The sequence below is a fragment of the Akebia trifoliata genome, chromosome 3 (genome assembly GCF_017979445.1).
Source record: "Akebia trifoliata isolate Shusen 1 chromosome 3, ASM1797944v1, whole genome shotgun sequence".
NCBI classification, from domain to species: Eukaryota; Viridiplantae; Streptophyta; class Magnoliopsida; order Ranunculales; family Lardizabalaceae; genus Akebia; species Akebia trifoliata.
This window is the reverse complement of record NC_141377.1, coordinates 1,173,785-1,184,034: the sequence shown is the minus strand read 5'-3', so window position 1 is coordinate 1,184,034 and position 10,250 is coordinate 1,173,785. Positions and strand designations below refer to the sequence as shown.

At 34.9% G+C, this 10,250-nt stretch overlaps 1 long non-coding RNA gene and 1 pseudogene across 2 annotated transcripts; both read left to right on the top strand.

Annotated features, from left to right (window-relative positions):
• The first annotated feature begins 7,945 nt into the window (after positions 1 to 7,945).
• LOC147405377 (NAC domain-containing protein 83 pseudogene) lies at positions 7,946 to 8,972 on the top strand (annotated as a pseudogene). The gene is made up of 3 exons (XR_015175836.1): positions 7,946 to 8,126; positions 8,225 to 8,448; positions 8,883 to 8,972. The product of XR_015175836.1 is annotated as an NAC domain-containing protein 83 pseudogene (transcript).
• Positions 8,973 to 9,200: 228 nt separating this feature from the next.
• On the top strand, positions 9,201 to 10,250 carry LOC147405376 (uncharacterized). The gene is made up of 4 exons (XR_015175735.1): positions 9,201 to 9,341; positions 9,446 to 9,532; positions 9,735 to 9,926; positions 10,017 to 10,250. It is a non-coding gene; the product is annotated as an uncharacterized LOC147405376 (long non-coding RNA).

Here is a 10,250-nt window from a genome sequence, read left to right as displayed (position 1 = left end):
CTGATATTAGATACGCAACAATTCATGACGATATTGAGCACAACTTTTTGTCCCCCCAACATGTTTGATTACTTGATTTTTCTTATTCTCACTGTTCTTCTTGGATACAACCTACACAAATTTCATAAAATTATAATAATATCATTCATTTTAAGGGTTGTTAATTAACAAATTCTTAATAATTTATACCTGAGCGTCAGGAGTACTCCAATAGTGGACGAGCCAGGCCCAATCGACTTCTGAGACGTCGTTAGGAATGTTGAGCAATCTTTCCTCATCCGTATCGAATGTCGGTAGTTCTGTTTTAAATCATTCTTCCAATCTTTATATTTCATTGACATGGATAGCATTACCCAATCTCTTTTATCATCATCAATCTCAACAAATCTCTAAAAAATAAACATTACAAGAAAAATAATAAGCATATATCATATTGTTAAGGCAAATGTGAAACAATACCTAAAATATAAAGTAATCTACATTTACCTGAACCTCTCGCCACAAGAAATCTTTTGCATGCTCTGGAACCTCAGTCCATGACTTGAATTGCAATGGGGCATGACCAGAGTGTCTCACAACATATCCTAGGAAATGTGTAAAATGACTAGAATTCTTTCCTATTGGCTGACAATAAGCATTCCAATCTACTAACATCTTCTGCCCTATTTTTTGTCAAAAGTTTCCTGCTCCTCGTGTAGGCCCTCTCCTCCTAGTGCTGCTAGAAGTTGTTCAAAGAGTTAAAAAAATATAACAAAACAAAAAATATGTCAATGAAAACTTATTTAGACAAACATTATATTAATAACTTAATAAAACATATCATACCTGTATTACTACTCCCATTTCCACCTCTCATAGATGGTCTAGTTATACTAGATGATGCATCTGAGACTGAATTTGAGCGGTTATTTCTCCCCTCTGTCTGTTGGACCACCTGCTTGGATGATTTTCTACGCAACATATCTAACCAACAATTTCTCATATAATTAAAATCAATATATTCATCAAATGACAGAGTAATTTCATTTTATTAAAACGAACTATTATTATAAAAAAAATAACAATTTATACAATCAATCATATACTAGATGTAATCGTCATCATCATCATTAATGAAGCCTTGATCATCACCAACATATCCTTCGACAAGTACTCCTTGGATATCGTTCATATTCCAAGTGATAATATCATCATTTGTATCGATTGCATTTTGATGCAACCCTGACTCATTATCTTGGAAAGGTTCTGCTACTACATCATCTTCCAACTCCATATTGTATAAGTCTCGTGGTTATGTATTTATTACAACACGCCAATCACAATGGGTGTTGTCTTTTATATAAAAAACTTGTTGTGCTTGATTTGCAAGAATGTATGGTTCGTTGGTGGCTAAGGTCCGTGTAACATTCACACACTTGAAACCATATTCATCTTGCTTGAATCCCTCACGGTTTATGACATCCCACCAATAACATTTGAATAGTATGACTCGATTCCCACCTGGATACTTCAGCTCTAAAACATCATTTAAGATGCCATAGTATCCTACATTACCTGTCACCGAATTAGTGTCCTTAGCGCTTGCAAAACTATGTGTTTCTGCAAAGACAAATACTCCACTATTTTGAATTTTTCTCCGGCTATCTCGTTCTTTGGTGTGAAATCTAAAGTCATTTACAATGAAGTCCTTAAAACAAATCACATTATGAGAAGGACCGAGAGCTAACTGATAGATTTGTTCATTTATGTCTTCACCATTTAATCGCATTTGTGAAACCTATTAAGATCAAAGAATGAAATTAATACATTTAAAACTATATTTAAGTGGGTTAATTTTGATGATATTTATCACATACATGATGTTTAAACCATTCGACGAACTCCTTTACATGTTTTCGCTCCACATCCCTAACACTCATGTGATTATGAGTGTCTTTAATCATCTGTTTGTGTTGTCTGTACAATAAATAATTTCATTGATTAAGGACTACTATCAATTATGAATATAAATAAAAATATTTTGAAATGATTTATCTTATCGAACAAATGGAGCAATTTCATCACAGTTGTTTAGCACGTATAGACGAGCTTGTTCCCACTTACTCCGTTCCAACATTTGTGAGATTGCCTTTCCTATAACACGACAATTTTCTTTGAAAATTGACAATTTTTCACTTGAACCATCATCAACAACATCGTTATTATGCACTGGTCGATTGAACCTCGTTTCAATCCCATGCAAATACCTCGAGCAAAATGTCAACGATTCTTCACAAAGATACCCTTCAGCAATAGAACCTTCTGGATGATTTTTATTACGCACATATGACTTTAGCATGTGCAAGTACCTTTCTATTGGATACATCCACCTATATTGCACTGGTTCGGCCAACTTGGCCTCACCGGCTAAATGAATAGGCAAATACACCATAATATCAAAGAAAGCCGACGGAAATATCATCTCCATTTTACAAAGTGTTAGCGCAATCTGAGATTCAAGGCGTTCTAACTCCCCTATCCTTAGAACCTTACAACATAATTGTCTGAAGAATGTGGACAACTCAATCAAAACCAAACACACATTCCTAGGCAAGATTCCTCTTAGTGCAAGTGGAATAAATTATTGCATTAGAACATGACAATCGTAACTCTTGAGCCCCAATATCTTGCATTGTTTGACTTGAACACACCTTGAGAAATTAGACGAATAACTATCTGGTACTTTTATATCCTTCAAGCATTCACAAAACTTTTTTTATCAACTGAAGATATTGTGTAACATGCAGGTGGTAGTAACAACTTTCCCCCATTCGATATCGAGTGAAGTTCTTTTCTTATACCCATTAATTGCAAATCAAGACGGGCCTTTAAATTGTCTTTTGTTGAACCCTCAATATTCAATAATGTTCCGATCACATTCTCACACACATTCTTTTCAATGTGCATAACATCCAAACTATGACGCAACAAAAGATCTTTCCAATACGGTAAATTGAAAAAAATGCTCTTCTTCTTCCAATTCTTCGATAATTTGCAATCATCCCTTTTTCTTTTCCTCCCAACCTTATCTTTATCTACCTTACCAAATATGATTTGCTCGTAGTCACGTAATTGATTGAACAGATCATCGCCTATCAACGGTTTTGGTGCAACTCCTAACTCATTTCTGTCATTAAAGGACATTTTATTATGTCGAAATTTATGATCAAGTGGTAAAAATCGACGATGTCCTAAGTAACATTCTTTATTTCCTTTTTGCAATCGTATTGAACAAGTATCCTTATGGCAGGATGGACAAGCAAGTTTTCCTTTAGTGCTCCATCCTAATAAGTTAGCATATGCAGGAAAGTAGCTGATAGTCCATAAAACCGCTGCATGCATTCGAAAATTTTGTTTTGTTAATGCATATATGTTGTAACTCCTTCTATCCACAATTCTTGCAATTCATCCACTAATGGCTGTAGGTAAACATCGATGTCATTCACGGGAGCCTTAGGACCAGGAATAAACAACGACATTATAAAAGATGTTTGCTTCATACACATCCATGGCGGGAGGTTATACGGAATCAGAACAACGGGCCATGTACTGTGAGGAGTACTCATGTAACTAAAAGGAGTGAAGCCATCAGTGACTAATCCAAGTCTAACATTTCGAGGTTCAGAACCAAATGATGGGTATTTATTATCTAAAGCTTCCCATGCCATAGAGTTTGCTGGATACCTCATTACCCCATCTTTTATACGACATTCGGCGTGCCATTTCATATGTTCAGCTGTTTTTTAAGACATAAACAACCTCTTCAACCTAGGAATCAACGGAAAATGACGTAAAATCTTTGCAGGTATTTTCTTCTCCTTTGAAGACGAATCAGAGGGATTTTCAACTGATTGGCATTTAACAGTTTTCCACCTAGACTCACCACATACTACGCATTCATTTGCATTCTCATGTTCTTTCCAAAATAACATGCAAGCATTCGGGCACGCATCTATCTTATTGTAATGTAAACCAAGTCCTCGCAAAATCTTCTTCGATTCATAGTAATTCTTTGGCAACTTTTCTCCAACAGGAAATACATCTTTTAACAACTCAAGCAACATATCAAATGATTTATTACTCCATCCGTTAAGACATTTCAGGTGTAACAACTTTACAATGAAAGATAGTTTTGAAAATTTAGTGCAACCCGGGTATAACTCAGTCTCAACATCCTTCAACATTTCATAAAACTTGTTTGCATCATCGTTTGGCTCATCCGGACCATCATCATTTTACTCATTAACCTCTTCATCATCAAAATTAGGGATTCCGAATGCATCTTGTAACATCCCTTGCATATCATCACCCTCTTCAGACTCATCATTATTATCTTCATCTTCAAATTTCTCACCATGGTAAGTCCAACGAGTATAATGTTTATTCATCCCATACCATAATAAGTCACCATGCACGTTATCTCGATCCTTTAAAATCGCATTGAGACATCTGACGCATGGACACTTAATCATGTTACCAAACCTTGAACGAGAAAATGCAAAATCTAAAAACTTAATAACTCCTTCATCATACTCAAGGGTACTTCTAGGCAACTGAATCTAACTTTTATCTATTGGCATGTCCACCTCACGACGACGTCACCTTTAAACCAATAAAACATAGTCACATACACAAAAGAACATATCACAAGAATGTTAATTTGAAACGAAAAAGAGTGCAAATCTGTAATCGGAAGTTCGGTAATTAGTACAAAACAACAATCGGAACTGATTTTTTGACCAAACCTGTTCAATTTCTAAAATATGCTCAATGGAAACTCCCTGCCTTGCAATTCAATTTCCACATCTTAAATAAAGTTTATACTACTAATTTGACTCCACTTCCCTAATCTAGTTGTACTTAACCAAAATAGCACATTTTTTTGAAAAAAATGTAAAAAATCAAAACTTTCCCAATCACATAAATATCCATTTTTTGATCAATGAGCTGGGTTGTGAATGGGACCCCATCCTAATATTAAGAATCAACCATCTTGCATAGTTGCAAGTTACATCATCTAAGACAAGAGCATGGAGTGCAGGACCACAACCTCCCACCCATGACACACTCACAAGCCGTCCATGAGCATCATAACACAAATAATTCAAACTTCCTTAAATCTCTAAATTCTAAACCACAAAACCAGAAAACTTTCTCTCAAATGTCAAAGTCACCCACTCTCCACTATCTATAAATCCAATTGTGTGTGTGTGTGTGTGTGTGTGTGTGTGTGTGTGTGTGAGTGAGAGAGAGAGAGATAGATAGAGACTGTTTTTTCTTTTCCTTACTACTAGAACAAATTTTATTCTAAATCAAATAAAAAAACAAAGGTATCAAACCACTAATCCAACTAAGATTCAAATATTAAAAAGCCACTAACTTTCATTCAGTTAATTCTTCATTTCATTCACATGCATTCATCATTATTCATAATAAATTTTTTTGCTTTGTTTAATGTATAATCTCATTTATTTTTATAACTAATTCATAATTACCTCTAAGTGCTAATTTAAATTTGAACAAATACCTTAAAAACTAAAATTTATATGTAACTGAACTGAACTACTATCATCAACTGAATTTATAAATAAAATTGGATTTATAATTTTATATCTTGTTGTCGGCTGATTCTAATGGACAATAGTTTGGTTTCCTTCAACTTAAAATTTTAAGAGATCACCACCATTTCAGTCCTTATATAGGAGCTTGATTTGAGTTAGAGGTAAAATAATAGCAAATAACATCTCTTTCACAAATCTAACCTAAATCATCAACCACTCAACGTTTATAGAGATAGATCAGTTTCATGGAATTATTAAACATCTAAGAAAAAATGATTAAATTTGAACTAATTATCAATCAAAATAGTTCCTGAATTTGAATTAACAAGAGAAAAAAATTACATTTCTCATGGAAAAAAGATAAGAAAACAGCTAACAATACCCAAATATCTTTGATTTTCGAAATCCAAACCAAAATGAATGAGTATCCAATTAAGGAGAAAATCAGAGAAGAAGAATACCTAAGAGATCAGCTCTTCTTCGGTCTCTAACAATTTTGTTGAAAGAATCGACTGCAACGAAGTAGTCAGTCCTTGTAAGAGTTAAAACTTCGTCCCTAAGAGATCAGCTCAATCTCTTCGCATCAAATCCAGCACTCCAAAAGAGGAAATCGAGAGGATACAAGATCGAAATCGAGAGAATGCAAGATCGAAATCAATAATACAAGATTGAAATCGAGAGAGTTTGGTAGAAGTTTCGAAATCGTAAGAGTTTAGTTTCGAAATCGAGAGAGTTTGTAGAGATCGTAGCAAGGGTTTGGCTGAAGTTTCGAAATCGAAAGAATTCGTAGCGAGGGTTGAGTTCGAAATCGAGAGGGTTTGTAGAGAGGGTTGAGTTCGAAATTGAGAGGGTTTGTAGAGAAGGTTTGGATGAAGTTTCAATTTGGTTGAAAATATGAGAACTTAGGAGAAAAACTTCGTTTGGAAAATAGAAGAAGAGGAAAAATTAAAACAGGAAATTAACTCTATACCGACGGTATGACTTTTATCCGTTGCTATAGTATTTTTACACCGACGAAAGTGACTTAACCGTCGCTAAATCCCGTCGGTATATAGACATTTTCTTTAGTGAGCTCTGGCAAACATCCACTTTAGAAATGTCTCCCATGATGTACATTTTAATGTTACTTCAACATTATGCAATATTTAATCACTAATGCTGGGGTGGCATTAGATTTACTGTGATTCTCACATTTCTGACGTGGAGGTGCACTCATAACCGTAAATACTTCTTTTTACTCATATCTCGAGGAAATGTGAGAATCACAACAACTACCAATGTCACCCCAACACGACTCATATTTAATATGACTCATCAATTCCATTACCAAGCAAGATCATGATGGCTCACTTTTTTATTTTTTTCAAAATATTTAAATTTTATAGAAGTTTTTGTTTCAAACACATTATCATGATGGCTCACCTTTTTATTTTTTTCAAAATATTTAAATTTTATAGAAGTTTTTGTTTCAAACACATTTGGTACTAAGGCCTACATGTTTGGGGATGTCAAAGTGGTTAAATGTTCGACTGAGTCAACACAAATAGACTCACGATCTGTCCCTTGAGTGTGTTACACCTCAGCCTTGGTTCTAGGCCGTGGGTTGTAAGTCATGGGTCGGGTTGTGGGTCCAAAAACCGGGGCGTGCCAGTAATCAACAAAATTAGTCTTTTAAAACACAAAAGTAATCCTTAACTAAAAGAGATTTGTTAATTAATGGAAAATGCTGAAATGACAGAAAGTATTTACTGCGATATTCTCACAAATCTGACGTGGGATATGCATATAATCATAGATGTGTTTCCTCGCAAAACGAGTAAAAATCATCTACTATTATGTTTGCATGTCCACGTCAGAATTGTGAGAATTGCAATAAAAACTGTGTCACCCCAGCTCGAAAGATATGTTCATATCCGTCCAAAAAGGAAAATCCATGGCATTGTGGATTTCAAGAATCTCAAGGAAAGTATACTACACAGCATAATCTATAATATTTAACATAGTTCACCAAGCACGATCATGATGGCCCACCAAATGCAATCTTCGTTGCCAATTGGCATGATTTGTTAAGCTCTTTTAATTAATACTAATTTGTCAACTATGGTAAAATGGTAGGCAACAAAGTATTCTATTTTATACACTGCTTTCACACCAATTAAATTCTCGTCATGTTTTCCAGCATGTAGTACACGTACATTAAAACGTAAAGGGTATTTGGGTAATTAACTTCTATAACACCCAATACTCACTCTAGTCTCCATACATATAAGAAGTGGACATTGGTTGTCTGAAATTTGAATCTAGCCTGATTGGTCTGAGAATCGATTTTCAGAAGCTGTTTTAAAATGGAGGGTCTCGATTCTGTTAGAAATGGAGAGATTAGTTTGGCTCCTGGATTCCGATTCATTCCAACTGATGAAGAACTGATTCACTATTTGAAGCGTAAAGTTGTTGATTGCGCATTGGTTGTTTCTATAATCCCCGACGTTGATGATGTCTTCAAGTATGATCCTTGGTCTCTTCCAGGTAAGTGGGAATCCCTAGAATTTTCATAATTCATGAACTTCATTGTGTTTTCTGGGTTTAGAAATAATAAGTAATTTTGGTACGTGTTTGATGTTTAGGTGATTTAAAGAAAGAAAAGTACTTCTTCAGCAGAAGTGAAGTTCGACCCGAAAGAGTGACCCATTCGGGTTACTGGAAGGCTATCGGGGTTGAGCAGCAAATAATGGATTCTAGAAGAAATCAATTAATGGGGATTAAGAAAACTCTACAATTCTACATGGGGAAGCCTCCAAACGGGCCTCGAACAGAATGGAATATGAATGAGTACAGGGGCGGATTTAGAGTGGGCGCAATGGGGGCACTTGCCCCCACAAGAATTTTCAAACCTTCTTTGGAGTAATCAACTATTGCTCTCCCAATTTGTTTTACACTCTTAGTTGCCCCCACAAAACAGTTTCCATAGTTATGTTGCCCCCACAAAAAAAATTACAATCTTCGTTGCCCTCACAAAAAAACTTCCACTCTTACATTGCCCCCACATGAGTTAAATCCTGACTCCGCCCCTGAATGAGTATTACTTGGTTTGACTCAAGAAATAACCCTACCCAAGTGAGTTTTACTGCTTTATTTAGTTATATATATATATATATATATAAATGAAAGAAACCATTAATTCTCGTCTTTGAATTAATGGAGGAATTTTTAGTAACAATAATTTACTTATTTTCTCTTAATTATATTAGTTTTTTAAATTAATATCATTTTGTTTTTGTGCAGGATATGAGTGATTGGGTTCTTTGCCCCATTTTTCTGGAGAAAAGAAGTGCGAAGAATGATGGCGAGATAGTCGAACCAGGCGAGAACTAGAATCCAGTAGTTGGTCACTGTAATTTAATTTGAGTTGGATTGATAAAAGTTTTAATTATAGAAGGAACTAAAATATTGTTAATTTTTATTAATTATTAATGCAAATGGAACCCTAAATTTGTGTTTAATGAATGAGGGATTTGCATTGTATCAGTGTGTTATGAGTAAAACTTGGTGTGCTAAAAAAACTCCTCAGTTTGATAATAATAAGCTTTAAAATACTATTTGATCTATATATTCTTGTATAGGTGTCGCAGTTGGGTGTGGGTGGCAAGCGTTGGCGGCTTATATTAACTTAGCTTGTTACTATGTTTTTGGGCTCCCTTTTTTGGGTTCTTTCTGGGCTACAAATTGAACTGGGGAGTTGAGGTAAATCTCTCTTTCATTGCCACATTTGCTTTCGGATAATATAGCAATTGAAAGTTTTTGGAGCATATCAAGTTCTATACTAATGTGTAGTGCTATGGTTGTAGGGAATCTGGGCTGGCATGCTTTGGGGAACTTCTCTACAGACCTTGATTCTCTTGATAGTCATTTGGAAAACTAATTGGAACCAAGAGGTAACCAACATTTCATTCACTTCTAATGCCTATATAAATCAACCTAACAATTAAAAGTAAACCTCTAGATACATATTTACAAATTGGATGGTTGTACAACGTGATCATCTACTTTAATTTCTTCAAGTTCTGACCTGAAAGATTTTAGTACTCAAACCATTGTATGGTAAGGTCTGAACCTTTCATTAATTATCACTCTCAGATTGAGCTTAGGAAAGAAAGGTCATTTCCTTCAACATAGGACCCTAGATTTCGATGATTGTTTGGATTATCTTTGGAACTTGATCAAGAGTAGAGGTGCAAGATGAAGGACTCGGTAATTGGTATGCGGACCTGGATTGGTGATAAAGCTGTGATTGAGGATTCAGTGGTCATGGGTGCTGATATTTACCAAGTAAGCCTACTATTTTATTTTTAAATTTTAATTTTTTTCCTTTTGCATATTTGTCCTGTCTTTGTTCTCATGTTTGTGTTTCTTCAACAGACAGATGACATACAAATAAGCAATGGGATGGAGGGGAATGTCATCCTTGTCCCCATTGGTATTGGAGAAGGGTCTCTCATAAGGAAAGCCATAGTAGATAAGAATGCAAGGATTGGCAAAAATGTTAGGGTACCGAACGATACAAAATAATCTTTGAATTTCTTCGTATAAAAATTCAGCAACTTCATTTTATTCTATATTAAATGAAGTGATCTACTTGATCCAAAATATTTG